Source organism: Mustela lutreola, chromosome 3 (genome assembly GCF_030435805.1).
Source record: "Mustela lutreola isolate mMusLut2 chromosome 3, mMusLut2.pri, whole genome shotgun sequence".
NCBI classification, from domain to species: domain Eukaryota; kingdom Metazoa; phylum Chordata; class Mammalia; order Carnivora; family Mustelidae; genus Mustela; species Mustela lutreola.
In genome coordinates, this window is record NC_081292.1 from 128,805,298 (window position 1) to 128,825,121 (window position 19,824).

The 19,824-nt window shown below is 35.1% G+C and overlaps 1 protein-coding gene across 4 annotated transcripts in view; it reads left to right on the forward strand.

Moving 5' to 3' along the window:
- MBD5 (methyl-CpG binding domain protein 5) overlaps window positions 1-19,824 on the forward strand; it is a 186,866-nt gene that overhangs the window by 77,090 nt on the left and 89,952 nt on the right. The window contains exon 3 of one of the 4 annotated variants that reach the window (XM_059166783.1): window positions 4,604-4,775. The exons of the other annotated variants lie outside the window; for them this stretch is intronic. The gene's annotated coding sequence lies outside the window, so the exon portion shown is untranslated. The remainder of the gene's footprint in view (window positions 1-4,603; window positions 4,776-19,824) is intronic. 4 annotated transcript variants of the gene reach the window in all.

Here is a 19,824-nt window from a genome sequence, read left to right on the forward strand (position 1 = left end):
TGTCTATTAGCTATCTATATATCTTCTTAGGAAAAATGTCTATTGAGGTTCTCTGACCATTTTTAAATTAGATTTTTGGGGGTAGGTTTTTTTGTTGTTGTTGCTGTTGAGTACAGTATCCTTTCTCTTTATATCACCACCCTTACATCTGACTTTATACTGCTAATCAGCTAATTATTTACATATTTCTTAGTTCATACTCCTATCAGAGAGACTCTAGTTGGCTCAACTCATCTTTTACAATAGATGACTAATTAATGTACCTGCCACCACTCACTCAGCTGTACTGACAGGTGAAAAACTACCACATTACCTGTGCTGTGATGGGCAGGGACTGTGGCAGGACATTTTCCCTCAGGGATGCATTGGTAGGACTGGCTCCAGGCATCTCTAATAGTCCTCTCATTCTAATATGTTCAGTTTTATCCCAGTTCGTTCTCCTCATACTTTAATTTTATTTGCTTTGTTAATCTAAAAAAAATCCTCTTTTAATCCTGTTTTAATCTAGCTATCACCTCATCCATTGTACTCAAAAGGTTATTATTCGCTATATTCACATTCTTATCTCTCATTAACTTCTCATCCCTTTGAAATTGGGCTTCCTTTCTTATTATATTCCTGGAACTACTCTAAACCATGGGTACCAGTTATCTTCTAATCATCATACCTAGTGGAAATTTTCAGTCTATATTTCACTGCCTTTTCTTCAACATTTGACATTCATGGCAATTTTCTTCTATAAATATTCTGCTTTCTTGGTTTCTGTGAATCTACTCTTCCTTGGTCTTGCTTATAACCTTTTGACTTTCCTTGCTCTTTTTCTTTTTATGAACTTTTTCTATGCCCCTTACTTAAAATGTTGATATTCCCCTGATTTCATGCATAACTATTACTTTATCTACTCTGTGTTCTCTTTACTTTTATGGTTTCAACTATCCCATATTAACTGCTGATTCCAAAACTCCTATTTCTAATCTAGACTTCCCCTTAGAATATCAAATTCCCGTATTTACAGATGATCTTTGACACCTCAGAGTCAATACATTTCAAAGTCAACATACCTTAAATTTAATCTATCATCCTCACTCCCAAATTTGTTCTCTTCTATTTTTTTAAATTCATCGTTGGTATAGCCATTTACCGTTCAGGCAAACTAGAAGTGTGAAAGTCTTCATAGTCCAGGGTTGGAAACCACATGACACACATGCTGCCATTCCTCCATCCCATGCTTATTAGGACTCATGAGCACACATGCTAACACTGCCTCATCCCATTCTCATAATGGGCATATGCCTTTCATGCTTATGTGTCCTAATGAGGTTGGATGATATCACAGAATCCTTTTCTACGTGGAGTTTCAGGCAACAACTATCAATCAAATAGGGATTGGTATATGCTTATTCCCTACCCTGTTCTTTGTGCTATCACCTTTGTGCAAGACTACTTCAAGAGATTTCTTGTCCTGTCTTCCGATTGGGTTTGCTCAATCACAGATTAGAAAGTGGGACAAGGGTGATTTGGGGATATTTATTCTTAAAGGGGTTGCCACGGGTTGGCTGCATTTCTTTACTGAAAGACACAACTCCTATTAACAACCTCTTCAATTCCAGAAACTGGTCATTTCTGACTTAGAAGTGATAATAGGTCTCCTATTGCTAGCCCTGAGATCATACACTGTCCCTTGTCAGTTCCCCTAAATCTTTCCCAGATCTTTGTAGGGAAAGTTTTCCACAGATGACCCAATTTGAGTGTACTGCTTTATTTTCTGTCAGGCCTTGACTGATAAAGCATGTGAATTAAAACCTGTTTGCCATCCCTTCCTACATTCTTTAACAGCATTATTAGACACCACACATGCCTAGATTTACTAACACTTGCTTAGTTCAGATCCCAAGTATTACTCAACTGTATCCCTTCTCTCTAGTGTCAATTCTAGTTCAGGCCCTTAGTGCTTCTTTGTGAAATAATGCATGAAATGGAAAAGGATTTATATTAAAGCAAATTATTTAGCATAACTGCCAATCCTGGCAAGCTGATTACATAGCCCTCTTGATTATATTTGTCTTTATTATTCTCTGGTTAATTCATGGATGGGTATCCTGTGACCCCTATTCTTCTGTATTCTAATTCTTATATTTTAAAAGATTGATTTTATGAAATTTTAATATATAAAATAAAGGTAGAACTGGTTCTAGTTAAAGTAAGGCTAGCACTTAAGACACAACAGGAATATGACTTTACAATCTACCAGTGATTAATAAGGATTTGTCTTTTCCTATTATTTTCTCTAGCTCATTGTTTTCATAGCTCTTGTTTCACAGATTTACTTATTACCCTTTTTTCTATGAATTAAAGAAGCTTAATGATTGAAATATGAAAATGCTTCCAGTTTATCAGAAGAATTTCACATTCTGATTTAGGGTGACTATTACTCTGGTGAGTATGGTCTTGTTAATCCTCTAGCCAACTGCATTGTACAGAAAGACTTGGTGAACTTGCAATTAGCCAAAAAAATTCTTTTTTTATATCATATACTAAAAATTATATCTCCTCTATCTTCCAAATTACTCTTATTTTTTAAAGATTTTTTTTCAAAATTTCTTTAAGAATATTTGAATCCTAATTCTATTTTATAGTCATCAACCATTCTTCCAATTAAGTTTATCTTCATCCTAGTTAATGAGAAATGTTTACCTGGTAGGACTGCAGAGAAAGCCTTTTGATCTGTCAATAGAGAATTCTAATAGGATATTGAATCTAGAGATTGAGTCATAAACCTATAAATAGTCAATTTAGTGAATAAGGAATATATACAACTTACAAAATATCATCTAGCTCTTATTTCACCAACGGGTCCACAAGATTTCTACTGATTTTGCCAAATACCCTCTTGAAATCAAAGTTACTAGGTCCAAAGTAGAGCATTTTTTAAAAATCTCTGCCACGCATGCAGTCCTTTCAGATTAAGGTTAGTCTGACATAATTTGATTAAGGTTAGTCTGACATAATTTGTTCCTAGTGAAGTCGGACTAGCTCCTAGTCATTACTGTCTTCTTCCTAAGCACATGTAAACGTATCTGTTCATTAATTCCTTCTAAAAATCTTACAAAGCTAAAAAGCATGATTTAAAGCCTGACTTGTTTATAATTTGAGATCTCCACCTTATTTTCCTTTTTTTTTTTTTTTTAAAGATTTTATTTATTTGACAGAGAGAGATCACAAGTAGGCAGAGAGGCAAGCAGAGATAGAGAGGAGGAAGCAGGCTCCCTGCTGAGCAGAGAGAGCCCGATGCGGGACTCGATCCCAGGACCCTGAGATTATGACCTGAGCCGAAGGCAGCGGCTTAACCCACTGAGCCACCCAGGTGCCCCCTTATTTTCCTTTTTAAAAAAAAAAAAAAAAACTAGAAAGTGTTTCATTATCTAGTCTTCTAGCATCTCTTCTAGTCTCTGTAGTTCTTCAAAATTACTATCAATCCAGTCATTTCAACTCCAGGTTTCTCTCGTTTTTTTTTTCCAGACAGTTATATAGGTCAAGATACAAATAAGGGATGTGTTTAAGTAGGTAAGAGATCTGTTATTACTTTTTTACCTGTCCAAGCTTGTGATTTATTCTTTAAATTTTTTTTATTTTACAATAATTTTAGACTTATAGAAGAGTTGCCAACATAGTACAGAGCATTTCCATATAGCCTTTATACCTACCCTCCCCTAATGTTAATGGCCTGCATAGTCATCATCCAATTATCAAAACTAAGAAATTAATATTGTTGCAATATTATTAACCAAATCATAGACTTTATTGTGATTTTATTCTGAATTTTATTCTGACTTTATTCTGATTTTTACACTAATGTACTTTTGCCCCTCAAGATGAAGTCCAGGATCCCACATTATATTTAGTTTTCATGTCTTCTTAGTCTCCTCCATTCTGTAAGAGTTCCTTAGTCTCTCCTTATCTTTTCATCACCTTGACACTTTGACTACTAGTCAGGCATTCTGTTGAGTGTCCTTCAGTTGTGTTTATCTGATATTTTGTCCTGATTAAATTGAGATTATTCAAATGGGGAACAAATATTGGAAGTGATGTACCCTCCTCAGGACATTGTAGCAGGTGGCACATGATATTGATATATATTATTATTGATGATGTTAACCTTGATCACTTGGTTTAGGATGTGTGTGTCAAGTTTCTCCACTGTGAAGTTGCTATTTTCCCCCTTTGAAATTAATTTGCAAAGAGATCCTTTGATACCGTGCAGTTTTCTTCTTTCTTCTTAAACATTCACCTACTGTTTTAGAATTTATTGATGGATCATACCTGCCTCAACTACTAGTGTAGTTCTAATAGTAATTTTCTATCTCCCTATTCCTTCTGCATTTATTGATTGGAATACTTCTGTAAAGAAGAATTGTTGCCTCTTTTATTTATTTATTGTAATGGTTTTATTGAAATGTAGTTGACATAAAATAAACAAGACATATATAAGGAGTACAATTTGATGTTTTAACAAAAATGAAACCATTACCACAATAAAAAAAATTAACATATCTGTAATCACCAAAAGCTTCCTTATATTCATCAAATCTTTTTTTTTTTTAAGATTTATTTATTTTGAGAGAGAGAGAAAGAGAGTGCGAGCCTATGAGGGAGAGGAGAAAGAATCTCAAACAGACTCCCCACTGAGTACAGAGTCAGGATTCTGGGCTTAAAATCATGAAATCAAGCTTAAGCAGGAATCAAGAGTCTGGCACTTAATGGACGGAGCTGCCCAGGTATCCCTCCTTATATTCATTTCTAATCCTTACCTCCCTTGATTTCCCCAGGTAACCACTGAATTGCTGTCACTGTGAATTTGTTGGCACTTTCTAGAACTGTATATAAATGGAATAATACAGTATACATTATCTTTTCATTTCGCCTTTTTCACTAAAGATAATTATTTTGAGATTTATTCTTGCTGTTTCGTAAGTCAGTATTTTTTTTCGGAGTTACGTTCTGTTTCTTCATATATCAAAATTAGTTTATCTATCCACCTATGATGGATATTTGGGTTCTTTTTAGTTTTGGCTATCACAAGTGCCCCTTCTAGCATTCTTGTATTAATTTTAAAAGAATTTATTTTTGTCCATAGTTTTATTTTTTACTTATTATGTGATTATATTTAAGTTGTGATTTTTATAGACAGCGTACATTTGGGCTTTGCTTTTTAACTTATTATTTATTTGTTTGTTTAATTACCATACACAGTATTTTATTGCATTTTATTTTATTGGGACATTTATTGCAATCTGCTTCTTACTTATTGAAGTATAGTTGACACACAATGTTACATTAGTCTTGGGGGTACAACATAGTTACTTACAACATAGTTATTTAACAACCCTATACCTTATGATTTGCTCACCACAAATGTAGCTATTACGGTACCATTGACTATATTCTTTATGCTGTACCTTTAATCCTACTGACTTATTCATTCCATAACTAAAAGCCTGTACCTCCCACACCCCTTTACCCCATCTGCCCACACTTCTCCCCTTTGGTAACCACCAGTTTGTTCTCTGTATTTATGCTTTTATTGTCTGTTCATATGTTTATTTTTTAGATTCACCATGTAAGTGAAATCATATGGTATTTGTCTTTCTCTGTCTGACTTATTTCACTTAGCATAATACCCTTTAGGTCCATCTGTGTTGCAGATGGCAAGATCTCATTTCTTTTTATGGCTGAGTGATATTCCATTGTGTATATATATCTGTTTATTCCATATGTTCCATATTTCACACACACGTACCCCTCCCCATTGTATATTCTTGCCTCCTTTGTTGTAGATTAATTAACTGCATAAACATGAGTTTATGGGGCACCTGGATGGCTCAGTTGGTTAAGTGCATATCTCTTGGTTTTGGCTAGGTTCATGATCTCTTGGCTTGTAAGACTGAGCCCCAGTTGGGCTCCGGCACTCAGTGGGGAGTCTCTTGAACATTCTCTCCCTCTGCCCCTCCCACCACTCACACATGCTCACTCTCTTTCCCTCTTAGATAAGCAAATAAATCCTTAAAACAACAACAACAAAAAAGGAATTTATTTCTGGTCTCTATTTTGTTCCATAATCTATGTATCTGGTTTTTTTGCCAGTACCATACTGTTTCAGATATTATAGCTTTATAGTATATCTTTAAATCTGGGATTGTGATACCTCTGGTTTTGTTCTTTTTCAAGATTGCTTTGGTTATTCAAGGTCTTTTGTTATTCCATACAAATTTAGAATTATTTGTTCTAGTTCTGTGAAAAATGCTATTGGTATTTTGATAGGGATTGCATTGAATATGTAGATTGCTTTGAGTAGACTGGACATTTAAAAAAAATTAATTCTTCCAACCGATGAACATGGACTATCTTTCTATTTGTTTGTATCTTCAACTTCATTAGTGAATGTTTTATAGTTTTCAGAGTACAGGTCTTTCGCTTTCTTGGTAAAGTTTATTCCTAGGTATTTTGTTCTTTTTGTTGCAATTATAAATGGATTTTTTTTTCTTAATTTGTTTTCTGCTACTGTGTTATCAGTGTATAGAAATGCAACCAGTTTCTGTATGTTAATTTTGTATTCTTCAATTTTACTGGTTCATTTATTGCTTCTAATAGTTTTTTGGTAGTGTCTTTAGGATTTTCTATGTAAAGTATTATGTCATTTAGAAATAGTCATAGTTGTACTTGTTTCTCATCAATTTGGATGCCTTTTTTCCCTTTTTCCTGACTGATTATAGACCTACAAACTGACAATCTCTGCCTTTTAATTTAGTGCTCAGTTTACATTTAATATGGTTAGTGATATAGTTAGATTTAAATCTATCATTCTGCTATTTGCCCCATTTTTCCCAGTTTATGTTTGTCCTATCTGTTCTTTATTCTTTTTCCTCCTCTCTTTCTGTCCTTTTTTGGATTAAGTACTTTTTATGATTCCATTTTTATCTCCTTTAATGTCTCTTTAGATACAACTCTCCATTTTGTTATTCATTGATTGTTTTGGGTTTGTAGTATATACATCTTTAACTTCTCAACATCTACCTTCAAGTGATATTATTTCATTTCATTTGTAGTATTTGAACCTTATAATTAGTATGCTTCCATTTCTCCTCTTTTGGCTTTTGTGGTATAGTCATTGTATATTTTACTTTTTCATGTGTTATAAACCTTTTAGTACATTTTAAAAATTCAAATTGTCAATTATCTTTTTAAAATTTTAAATATAAAAATATATTTATAAGATATAAGAAACTGTATGTTTAGGGGCACCCTGATCTTAGCTCATGTCTTGATCTCAGGGTTGTGAGTTCAAGCCCCACCTTGGGCTCTGTCCCAGGTGTGGAGCTCACTTAAAGTAAAAAAGAGAGGGAGAGAAATTTATATGTTTTGTCATATAATTAGTATTTCTGATGCTCTTTATTACTTTGTCTCGGATCCTTATTTCAATCTGGCATTATTTTGCATCTGTCTGAAGGGTCTTCTTTACTGTACTTGTGCTAGTGGTCTGCCAGTGATAAATTCTTTCAGCTTTTGTATATCTGAAAGTCTTTATAGTATCTTCATTTTTGAAAGATATTTTTGCTGTAGATAGAATTCTAGGTTGACAGGTTTGAGGAGATTTTTTAGTATATTAAAAATGAGAGTCCATAGTCTTCTCACATGCATTGTTTTTCACTGGAGAATCTACAGTCATCCTTCTCTTTGTTCTTATGTACATAATATTTTCCCCACTGGATGTTTTTAAGACTTCTTTATCTCTGATTTTGAACAATTTGATTACGATGTTCCTTACTGGTATTTTCTTTATGCTTTTTGTGCTTAGGATTTGTTTTGCATCTTAAATCTCTGAGTTTATAGTTTGTTTTTTTTTTAATCAAATTTATTTCTTAAAATGTTTTTTGTCCCCCACTCTCTTTCCTCCTTTAGGGATTCCACTTGCATATATAGTAGGCCATGTGAATTGCCCCATTTATCACTGATACTCTCTTTTTTCCAGATTTTTTTTTTGTTTGTTTGACTTTGGATAGTTTTTATCCTTAGTCTTCAAGTTTACTAATGTGCAATGTCTAACTTGCTGTTAATACCATCTGATGTATTTTTTATCTCATAAATTATCATTTTCATCTCTGGAAATTCAGTTTGGGGTCTTCTTTTTTTAAAGATTATTTATTTGAGAGAAAGAGAGTGCACGTGAAATTGGAGAGGTTAGAGGGAGAGCAGCCTCCCCACTGAGCAGGGAGCCCAATGTGGGACTTGATTCAGGGACTCCAGGATCATGACCTGAGCCGAAGACAGTTGCTTAACCAACTGAGCCACCCAGGTGTACCCAGGTCTTTTTTTTTTTTTTTTTTTTTACTGTCTTGCATATCTCTTTATATTTTTAAACATATGAATATACTTATAACTGTGTTAATGTTCTTATCCGTTAATTCTAAAATCTGTCAATCTGGATCAGTTTAGTTGATGTTTTTAATTGAAATTTTTTTATTATTTGTAGATGCAATTGTGAGGAGTCATACAGAGAAATCCATTGTGCCCTTTGCCCCCTTTTCCCTGATGGTAACACCTAGTAAAACTAGTAAAATAGGGTCACCTGGTGACTCAGTCATTAAGCATCTGCCTTTGGCTCAGGTCATGATCCCAGGGTTCTGGGATCAAGCCCCGCATCGGACTCCCTGCTTGGCAGGAAGCCTGCTTCTCTCTCTCCCACTCCCTTTGCTTGTGTTGCCTCTCTTGCTGTGTGTGTGTATGTGTGTGTGTCTCTCTCTCTCTGTCAAATAAATAAATAAAATCTTTAAAAAAAAAAATAATAAATAAAATAACATAGCCAGAATGTGTTGATACAAAGCACTGATCTTGTTCAGTTGTCCCCAATTATACTTGTATTCATTTGTGTGCCTGTATGTTTTTAGATCTGTACAATTCTATCCCATGTTTAAGTTCTTTCATCCACTACCACAGTCCCTTTCCATCACCACAAGAATCCCTCTTCTTGTCCTTTTATAACTAAACCCACTTCCATCTTGCCCCAACCTTACCCCCATCCCTATGCCTACAAAAACTAATCTGTTCTTTTCTAAAATGTTGTCATTTCAAGGGTGCCTGGGTGGCTCAGTTGTTTATAATTTTGTCATTTCAAAAATGTTAAATAAATGATCTCCTATAATATATAACCTCTGGGGACTGGCTTTGTTCACTCAGTATAATTCCCTGGAAGTTCATCTAAGACTGACTGATTTTTCACATCACTATGTGTTTTATTTTTCTGCTGTTTTCCATATGTGCTAATTTTTTTAAGATGTTATTTATTTCTTTATTTGAGAGAGAGAGAGAATGAGAGAGAGGGGGGCATAAGCAGACTCCCAGCTGAACAGGAAGGCTGACAAGGGACTCAATCCCAGGACCCTGAGATTATGACCTGAACTAAAATCAGACTTTAACCAACCAAGCCACCCACGTGCCCCCATGTGTGATAATGTTTATTTTATGCTAGACATTGTGAATTTTCTTTGTTGGGTCTTTGCTATTTTCATATGCATTTATTTTTCAGGTCTGCTCTGGATTGCAGTTAAATTACTTGGAAATAATAATTTGATCCTTTCAGATCTTGCTTTTAAAACTCACTAGGCAATACCAAAATTGTTTCATCTAAGTCTACCTGTTCCCCACTACTAAGCAAGATACTTCTGAGTGTTCTATCCTGTATCTCCTGAGTTATGCAGTGTTCTAGTTCCAGCCCAGTGTGAGTGTCAAGTGCCATTTGCTTTGTCCTCTCAGGGAATACTTCCCTCAGCCTCAGTTAGTTTCTTCATTGTATTCACTGCCTAGTACTCTGCTAAATACTCTGAGGGAACCCTCTGGGGCCCCTAGCTGGCTCATTTAGTAGAGCATGTGACTCTTAATCTCAGGGTCCTGAGGTCAAGCCCCATGTTAAGTGTAGAGCTTACCTTAAAAAATAATAAAGTATAGGTCAAGTCCTATATTTAAAGGGCGGGACCCTCTGTAGATCTCTGCATTTCTTTCTCTGCAGCTATTCTCAAGCACTCTGTCCTGAAACCACACTCATTGCCTTGGTCTCTTCTGACCCTTTAGCTGTGTCTACTTAACTTGGAGAATCTGCTGAGCTCCAACCAGGTTCTTTCACCCTAGACTGGAAACTCACTCAAGGCAATACGTTAAGGCAGTTTTAGGCCTCCTTTGTTTCCTGGTTGTCTCCTTTGATTGTCTGGTATCTAAAGTTTCATATATTTTGCCTGTTTGTTTGTTTTTTTCCTGGGTGGGTGTTGTTTCACGCAAGAGGGCAAATCTCACCCCTAGTATTCCATCTTGACTGGAAGCCAAAAGTCTTTTATGATCTATTCTTCATCAGATATATTTTTTTCATTTTGACGTAAGACTTATTCTCCTTGATAAAGAAACAAAATTGAAATTTAATTTTCTTTTAATTTCATTTTATTATTGCAGTTATTTGCCCAAGTATCCCTTAATCTTCTTGTTCAGTAACTTGATATCTTTAGGATTTTTCTAAACTCCACTTCATTCTGGATTTGATAAGCTCTTTGACATTTTTCTCAAATGCCTTTTCATTTTTCCTTCCCTTCTTTCTACCTTTTTTCCTTCGTTCCATTCAATAAATATTTATAAGAGACCTATAATGTGCCAGATTCTATGCTAAGCACTGAGAATAATGCCATAAAAAGGATAAATAAAGTCCTTGCTCTCTTGCTGAAATTCTAGTGATGGGAGGAAGGCAGTAAATACATAAACAGTAATTTTATTTAAGTTAGGAATATATGCTATGAAGAAGATAAACAAGATGACATTTTGAGGTGATATTGGAGCTCAAATAATGGAAGAGTTAGAACAAAGAATAGCAACTACAAAAGACCAAAGTCAAAAACAAGTTTGACATATTCAGGAAACAGAAAAAAGGACATGACACGTGAAACGCTTATAAAATGTGGTCAGGGAAAGACACTCACAAAATGTGGTATTCAGAGGCCAAGAGAGACTGTGGACTCTGAGCAACAAACTGAGGGTTTGGGAGGGGAGGGGTTTGGGGGGGTTGGTGAGCCAGGTGGTGGGTATTACAGAGGGCATGTATTGCATGGAGCACTGGGTGTGGTGCATAAACAGTGAATTTTGGAACATTGAAAAAAAATTTAATTAAAAAAAAAAAAAAACACAGGTCAAATCATACCAAGGTCTTAAAGGCTGAATCAGGTTTATGTGCCTTTCCTTTTGCCTTTTTACACAGCCTTTTTATACCTAAGCAATATAGAAAGCTCCTTGTTACAACCCCTTGAGCTTCTACAGATTTCTCTCTGCTTTCTTTATCTTTGGACTTGGGCTGTTTGTATGCTTTTGGTCAGAATGTTCTTTTTTTTTTTTTTAATAACTTCAAAACCTTTTTTGCCTTCCTTATAATAGATGCTTACAGTGCACTTTTACCTCTTTGAATACTTTGAAAATGTTGTCCAAAGTCTAAAATACCTATGTAACCACTCCCAATGTGCACTTCCTAGACTATTACAATCCCCCAGATAACATGACCTATTTCTCCAATTATCCCAATTGTGCCTATTATTATTCAGTTAAATACAAAGAAGTAGTTTTAAGAGGCCACTGTGAATAGACATCCAAAATTTTGTCAGCTTTTATCACAAGACTTCTAGCAGATTGCTTCTACCCGTCCATTCTTAACACACCTAAAAAGAAATACCTTCCTCAAGTGTAATTAGGGTCTTGTCACTCCTCTACTTAATCTCTTCTGTTGCTTTCCCATTGCAGTTAAAATAAAATAAAATGCAAAACATCATTATGAATAAGGTGGCCCTACATGGTTCCTTCCTTGCCTGTTTCTCTAACGTCAACTCATGCCTCTCCCCCCTTCTCTCATTACACTCCAGCAACATCCATCCTAACTTCAGATCTAGAACATACCCAGCTCATGTCCAGCTCTGGAGTTTTACACGTGCTGTTTCCTTTGCCTGGAATACTTGTGTCCCTCACCCCCAATTCTTTTTTTTTTTTTTTTTTAAAGATTTTATTTATTTGACAGACAGAGATCACAAGTAGGCAGAGAGGCAGGCAGAGAGAGGGGAGGAAGCAGGCTTCCTGCTGAGCAGAGAGCCCAATGCGGGGCTTGATCCCAGGACCCTGGGATCATGACCTGAGCCAAAGGCAGAGGCTTTAACCCACTGAGCCACCCAGGTGCCCTCCTCACCCCCAATTCTTACGGCCAGTTTTTTCTCATCCTCAGGCCTCTCAAATTTCACCTTCTCAGAGAGGACTCCCCTCGTATCTGAAGGAGAGCTCTCCTTCCACCCCAGTGCTCCCATTCTTGTTTTCTCGTAGGCCCCTGTCTATTTCTTTCATAGCACTGAACATGACCTGCAGTTATTTTATTTATGTCTTTGCTTAATTTGTTTTTGTTCTGTCACCACCACTATAATGTAAGCCTCCCAAATGCATTGTCCCCAGTGCCTTGAAGTATGTCTGATACATAGTAGGCCCTAATGAAGGATTTAAATAATTTCATTTAAGTTGATACCTGGTTGAGTTTTTGGATGAGTGAATGAATGAAAAAACATATTACAAAGCAAATCATAAAGTTTAGAATAAAATTCACTCTATAACAAAGATTTTCTTTAATACAAAAATATTAAAAAGTCCAATGAGGGGAAAAAAAAAGTCATGGGTATTGTAAAATTCTCATTATCTGAGTTACTAATTCACTGTGACCCAATTACCCTTGTACATCTGTTGATGAACAATGAAAAAGATTAACATCAACATCATCCCAAAACATGCATTTTTGCTAAATATAATTTTATTTTTCATTTTTTATGGTACCTTTTGTATTTTGTAAGATTAATGAAAATTTTCAGTGGCTCTCTGATATTTTATATATATTGTATATTGAAATGTATTTGTGTGAATCTTTATATGTATGAAGTAGTTGAGGAATTTTCTTTAAAAAATAGAAATTTCAGGACACCTGGGTGGCTCAGTCTGGTTAAGTGTCTGCCTTTGGCTCAGGCCCTGATCCCAGGGTCCTGAGATTGAGCCCTGCATCAGGCTCCCTGTTCAGTGGGGAGCCTGCTTCTCTCTATCTCTCTCTGCCTCTCCCCTGGCTTGTGCTCTCTCTCTTAAATAAAGAAATTAAAAATTAAAAAAATCAAAAAAGTTAAAATAAATTAAAAATAAACCTTACGTAGTAGTGAGCTATTTGGCAATGTTTGATATAAAATAATGATTGAAAATATGGAACAGTATAGAATTTTATCTCTTACTACTCAGTATTAGTTTTATAATACAGATAAATCATAGCACTTGTATTATAATATCCTGGCATTTTTTTTTTAGTGATTTCATCTGTTGAAGTATTCATGATTAAAATATAAAAATTATTACTGTGGTTGTCTATTGAAATGTTCATGCTTGAAGCATTGGAATTATCATTGCAGTTCTATCTTCAGATTTATCTATTAATTGTTTATTACTAGTAGAAAATGACCTGATAGTCTAAATTTGAAGTTTGCTTGAGGGTTTCAGGATTATTTTCTTACAAATTTGACAACTCCTTTTACTTGTCCCTCTTGTTTTTAGTGTAAAAATTCATAGCTATGTTTTATAATTGCCTGCTATGTTTAATAGATGATTTATTTATCAACATCTGCTTTTTGAGTCTAATTTAGATATCTTTTTGACCAGTATAATGAATCAATAACTAGTAATACTTCTCAGGTATGAACTAAATTAATATATGCTCTGTAAAGCTATGTAACCTTTTTTAGATAGTTTGTAAATCAGTAGAAACTAATTTATTAGCTGATAGATTAATCTGAGTCATTGTTTATTAGCTGATTGGTTAATGAGTCATTAGTATCCATCTTAAAAACTATGAAAATAAAAAATATTAAAACATATTCAAATTGGAAGTTTAAAAACAAAAAGCTGCAGTAAAGAATAAAGTCTTCAAATGGTACCTATGGTTAGAACTAAAAAAAAAAAAAAAAAAGTTCTTTTTATTCTATTCCTTTGTTTTAAGTTGCCATGGAAATCTTTTCATTAACATTAGATTGATTTCCCCAGAGATGAAACTGCTTGCACCATCTTATCTCCTCATGTTCCTAAAGCCTCCTAAGCCAACTTTAGTGTTTTAAAGTCCCAGCTGGTCCCGATGTCCAAGAGTTTGTCTCATGCTGAGTATTCTTTTTTTTTTTTTTCAAGATTTTATTTATTTATCAGAGAGAGAGAGAGAGGGAGAGAGCGAGCACAGGCAGACAGAATGGCAGCAGAGGCAAAGGGAGAAGCAGGCTTCCTGCTGAGCAAGGAGCCCGATGTGGGACTCGATCCCAGGACGCGGGGATCATGACCTGAGCCGAAGGCAGCTGCTTAAGCAACTGAGCCACCCAGGCGTCCTTCATGCTGAGTATTCTTAAAACTCAAATATAATACATTGATTTGTTCATTGTTAGTATTAAAGTCACTGTCCTGTTTTCATTCTTGGTCCCCCAAAAATTATTTTAAGCATTTTAAGTCATCAAGGAAAAACGTTTAATTATAAGCTGAAGAATGCTAAGGAAATTTATATAATAAAAAGAAAGTCAAATGCTTCTATAAAAGCTTATGTTTAGCATTCTAGGCCCTTTTGCTATAAAATATTAAAGTCCATGGTAATGAACATAGAAAATCAGTATTTAATATGAGTAATTGGACCTCATACACCTCTGTTAGGTGTATGAAAATTTATGCCTGAGTAGTTCTTGAAAGTAGAACTTTGTGTCCATTGCCAAAAATAAACATTAATTCTCTTCTAAGTACTTGATTGCTTCATGCCACTTAAATGAGGCTTCCAAGTGATTTCCAAAAAGGTTTGGAAGAATTATACCATGTATTATTTGTTTTTGAACACTTATATAGCAGGTACTCAGTACATGTTTGTTTGAATTAACATGTAATTTTAGTCTCTGAATATTAAGATACAAAGATACAAAGATTTTTACTAAGACCACCGAAGGAAGGAAAGGTTGGAAATTCATGGAATTTTATATAAAAGGGAACCCAATTTCACCATCTATAGATACTAAAAGTACTACAAAACGTTATGTGTGATCTTTAAATGTCACTTAAATGTTTTTACACTTAGAATATGTTCTTTAACTTGCTTTTCTTCACTTGACAGTATGTCTTGGAAATCTTTCCATATCACTTATAGAACTACATCTTTTAAGTGTTATATTATCTTCCATATTATAAATGTTATATTATTTATGTATTCCCTAATTAATAGGCATTCAGGTTTTGTGTTTTGTGCTACTGTGAATATCATTTTACTTGATTCTCTTTTTTTAATTTTTTAAATTTACTTATTTGACAGACAGAGATCACAATTAGGCAGAGAGGCAGGCAGAGAGAGGAAGGGAAGCAGGCTCTCCACTGAGCAGAGAGCCCGATGCGGGGCTCAATCCCAGGACCCTGGGATGACAACCCGAGCCAAAGGTAGAGGCTTTAACCCACTGAGCCACCCAGATGCCCCTATCATTTTACTTAATTTTTGTGCACATATTTGATTATTTTTCCATACATGATGAAGAAGGATTGCTATTTCAAAGAATATGCATATTTGAAATTCGTATTGGTACTGATACATTACTGTCCTAAAAGGAGTTAACAGTTTGTTCTTCTACCAGTAGTTTATGACACTAGTTTTTCCATACTCAACCAAACTTGATATTACCGTCTTTTAAAAATGTTTACGTGTCTTATGAGTGAAAAGTCAGACTTCCTTATTGCTTTATTTTGCATTTTCTGGTTACTACTAAGACTGAGTGGCCTTTCTTAAATTTTGGCTTTTTGCTTTGCCTCGTCTCAGCATATCAGTATTTACTGTCCATTTTCTTTTGGGCTTTTTAATCTCTTTAGTACTGATTTAGAAGTTCTTTCTACATTCCAGATATTAACACCTCACTGTTAAATATGCTGTAAATGTTTTTCCCAGCCTATCAATTATTTTTTAAGTTTTTTGGTGGTTCTTTTGCTGAATGGAAGTTTTAAATTTTGATGTAGTTAAATTGATCGGTCTTTTTCATTTTGGCATTTGCTTTTCGTCTCCTTTAGAAGGCCTTCATAAGTACAACACAAATAAACATATTCCTTTATATTGTCTTAAAGCATTTATATTTTAGTTTGATTTAGTGTTTTTACTTAAGTCTTGAATCATCTGGAATATATTTTGTGCATTACATGAGTCACGAAAGTAACTAATTTTTTTCTTCCAAATGGATATCCAGTTGTCCCAACTCTATGTATTGGCCATTCTTTTCCTATAGAATTAAAATGACACCTATATGGTGAACTAAATTTGCATATCTATGGGTTTATTGGTGGCCACACCCTTTCATTACACTACTTACCTATTCTTGCATCAATACTACAACTTTTTATTTATTTTTCTTAGATTTTATTTATTTATTTTAGAGAGAATAAGAGAGTGAGACCGGGGGAGGGGCAGAGGAGGAGGGACAGGGAGAGGGACAGAGACTCTCAAGTGGATTCTGCACTGAGCAAGGAGCCTGACATGGGCTCTTTCTCACGACCCTGACATCACAACCTGAGCTGGAACCAAGAGTCAGATATTTAACTGACAGAGCCACCCAGATGCCCCAATACTACAACTTTTTAATATAATTTACTATTAGATAGGGCAATTATCCCTTTCTTGTTTTTGTATGTTGATTTTATACCCAGCTAACCTCTAAATAGCTTTGTCATTGGTTCTAATAATTTTTCAGTGTGAGTTTCTGAATAAATGATCACATTCACTTCAAGTACTGATTGTTTTATTTCTTTATTTCTATTAACTATATCTCATATAATAGTTGTTTGTCTTACTAAATATGCAAAACCAATTCATTAGTCAATATTCAAGACCAATTCCATTTCACATAAATATCTATGAAGGGGCCCATTTCTTTCAACTTCTCCAGAAGGTCTTACCTTCTCTACCTGTTCCCCTCTCAAATTTATCCTTCTCCATTCTGCAAGATGGATTAGAGTTATTTTTTTTTCAATTTCTACAGCTTCCACATTTTTCTGTCTTTCTCCCTTCTTTTCTTTCTTTCTTTATGAATAGTTCTTTACCTTAAATTTGAGTTATCGCAACCCATATATGAAGCTGAAGGAGTTGGGCAAAGTAAGGAAGAGATTCAAAAGTATAGTAGCCCTTTATATTAACCTTTTCTGACCGTATACAGAATTTTACTTTTCCCTTTATTTATTTAAGCATTTAATCAATTTACCTTATAATTTTCATAGGTCTATATTTTTATCTCCCCAACATTTTAACTTGTCGCGGCTGGCGCGACAAATCGACCAGGAACGTGAGGCTAAGAGGATGAAGAAAAGAACTCGAGAAGCAGAGAGATGGGGGCAGGAGGAGCACTGAGAGGATGTCCAACAGTGCTAAGTTTATTCAAAGCATTAAGGCCATATATATAGTGATATTACAATAGGAGAAGCAATACACCTGTATCTTGTTAAGCAACCACGAGTTACCTTAATAAGTTTCACACTTGACTATAAGCAGACCTCGTGACACCAAATGGCTGAAGCCAGTACAGGTGTTCTGTAATTAAGTAATTTATGGGCTGGACTAGGGCAGCAAGGACCAGCAACGAACTTTTTTTTTTTTTTTTTTTAAGATTTTATTTATTTCTTTGACAGAAACAGATCACAAGTAGGCAGAGAGGTAGGCAGAGAGAGAGCGGGAAGCAGGCTCCCTGCAGAGCAAAGAGCCCAATGCGGGGCTCAATCCCAATCATGACCTGAGCCAAAGGCAGAGGCTTTAACCCACTGAGCCACCCAGGCGCCCCCAGCAACGAACTTTTGACCCCAACCGAATTGTTCTCATTTGTTTAGCAAGCATGTGGGAAGTCACATAGGCGAGCGCACAACACATAGCACAGACCCTTTCTCAGTGCTGCTCAATTTTTCCGTCCTAAACCTTTGGTTAGGTTATTCAGACTTTAAAGGAGGCACAAGTCAGGGCCTGGTTTGGTCCTTGTCTCAAGCCTTATTGCGGCCTCCCAATATTAACTGTTTCGGGTCAGACTATTTCTCCTACCTTTTATCTACTTCCATTTCCTTTCCTTCTTCCCTTATACCTGTACTGCATGTTCTTTAATTTCATATATGCCTTTATTCCAGTTTAGATTCTATTTTCCATATCCTCAGTAACACATTTGCCACATCTCAAAGTTCATCGCCCCTCTGTCTTTTGCTCACCCTCTCCACAACCCTGGTCCTGTTTTATTTTTGTTTGTGTTTTTCCTACATTTTTAAATTTTTATTTTAATATTTTATTTATTTATTTGAGAGAGAGAGACAGATAGTGACAGAGCAGGGAGGAGAGAAAGAAGCAGACTCCCGCTAAGTGGGGAGCCCAACACAGAGCTGGATCCCAGGACCCTAGGATCATGACCCAAGCCGAACACACACGTTCAGTCGCTTAACCAACTGAGCCACCCAGGCACTCGTTTTCCCTAAATTTTAGAAACCTTTTATTTTTTATTTTTATTATTTTTTTAAGATTTTATTTATTTATTTGACAGAGAGAAATCACAAGTAGATGGAGAGGCAGGCAGAGAGAGAGGAAGGGAAGCAGGCTCCCTGCTGAGCAGAGAGCCTGATGCGGGACTCGATCCCAGGATCCTGAGATCATGACCTGAGCCGAAGGCAGCGGCTTAACCCACTGAGCCACCCAGGTGCCCCATAGAAACCTTTTATTTTGAAATGATTTCAGACTTACATGAAGTTATAATAGTTTATTCAAGTTATCTATTAGGTAATCTATTACCTGTTTAAACTATGTATCTATTTATTATCTACACATAAAATTCAGTAATTAACATTTGTCATATTTCCTTTATCATTCTCTCTCACACACACCCCATGTGGGTACTTCTGTATATTTTTAAGAACAGTGTGATATTAAATTTCAAATGTGATCTATTCTCTTTTTGCTTTTTCCATGCCTATACTCAGTAACCCAGAAATCCAACTCTATTCATACTGCTATCTTGTCTAATAAGGCATGTTCTAACAAATAATGTCACATTTTGGGTTATGCTATAAATTTATGATCACTGACCTCATATTGATTTTCAGGGCTCCCTGTATATGAGTCACTGTTTTTCAAATTTGCAAACACAGGGTATTTGGGGATATTATCTTCTTAAGATGTTCTATATTTATGAAAATTAATTAGATGATACATTCTATGTGATTTCAGTTATTTGGAATCTTTGAGATTGTCTTCATGACCAGTTACTTTTATTTATTTACCAAATATTTACATAATGCTTCAATGGGCCAGGCACTAAGTACTGAACAAGTCTTTATTTATTTAATTTGCTCAACACTAAGTGACAGATAAGATTATTATCTTCATTTTGCAGATAGGGAAACTGAGGAGCAGAAATGTAACATACCCTAAGTCTACACAAGTAATAGAGCTGAAATTTTAATTCCACCAGTCTGGGTCCAGAATCCATGTTCTCAACCACCACGTTGTGCTAATTTTTCTCATGTGCTCTTTTTTAAAATGTTCATTTATATTCTTACTGATTTGTATAATCCTCTGTGAATTTACATTAGATTGAGCATTTTATGTAGTTCTAATCATTTATATCTTTATTAATTTCTTGCCTATTTGATTTATCAGTTTCTGAGAAATGTATGTTGACTATGGATGGATTACCCTCTGATTGTAATTCTGTCATTTTTTGG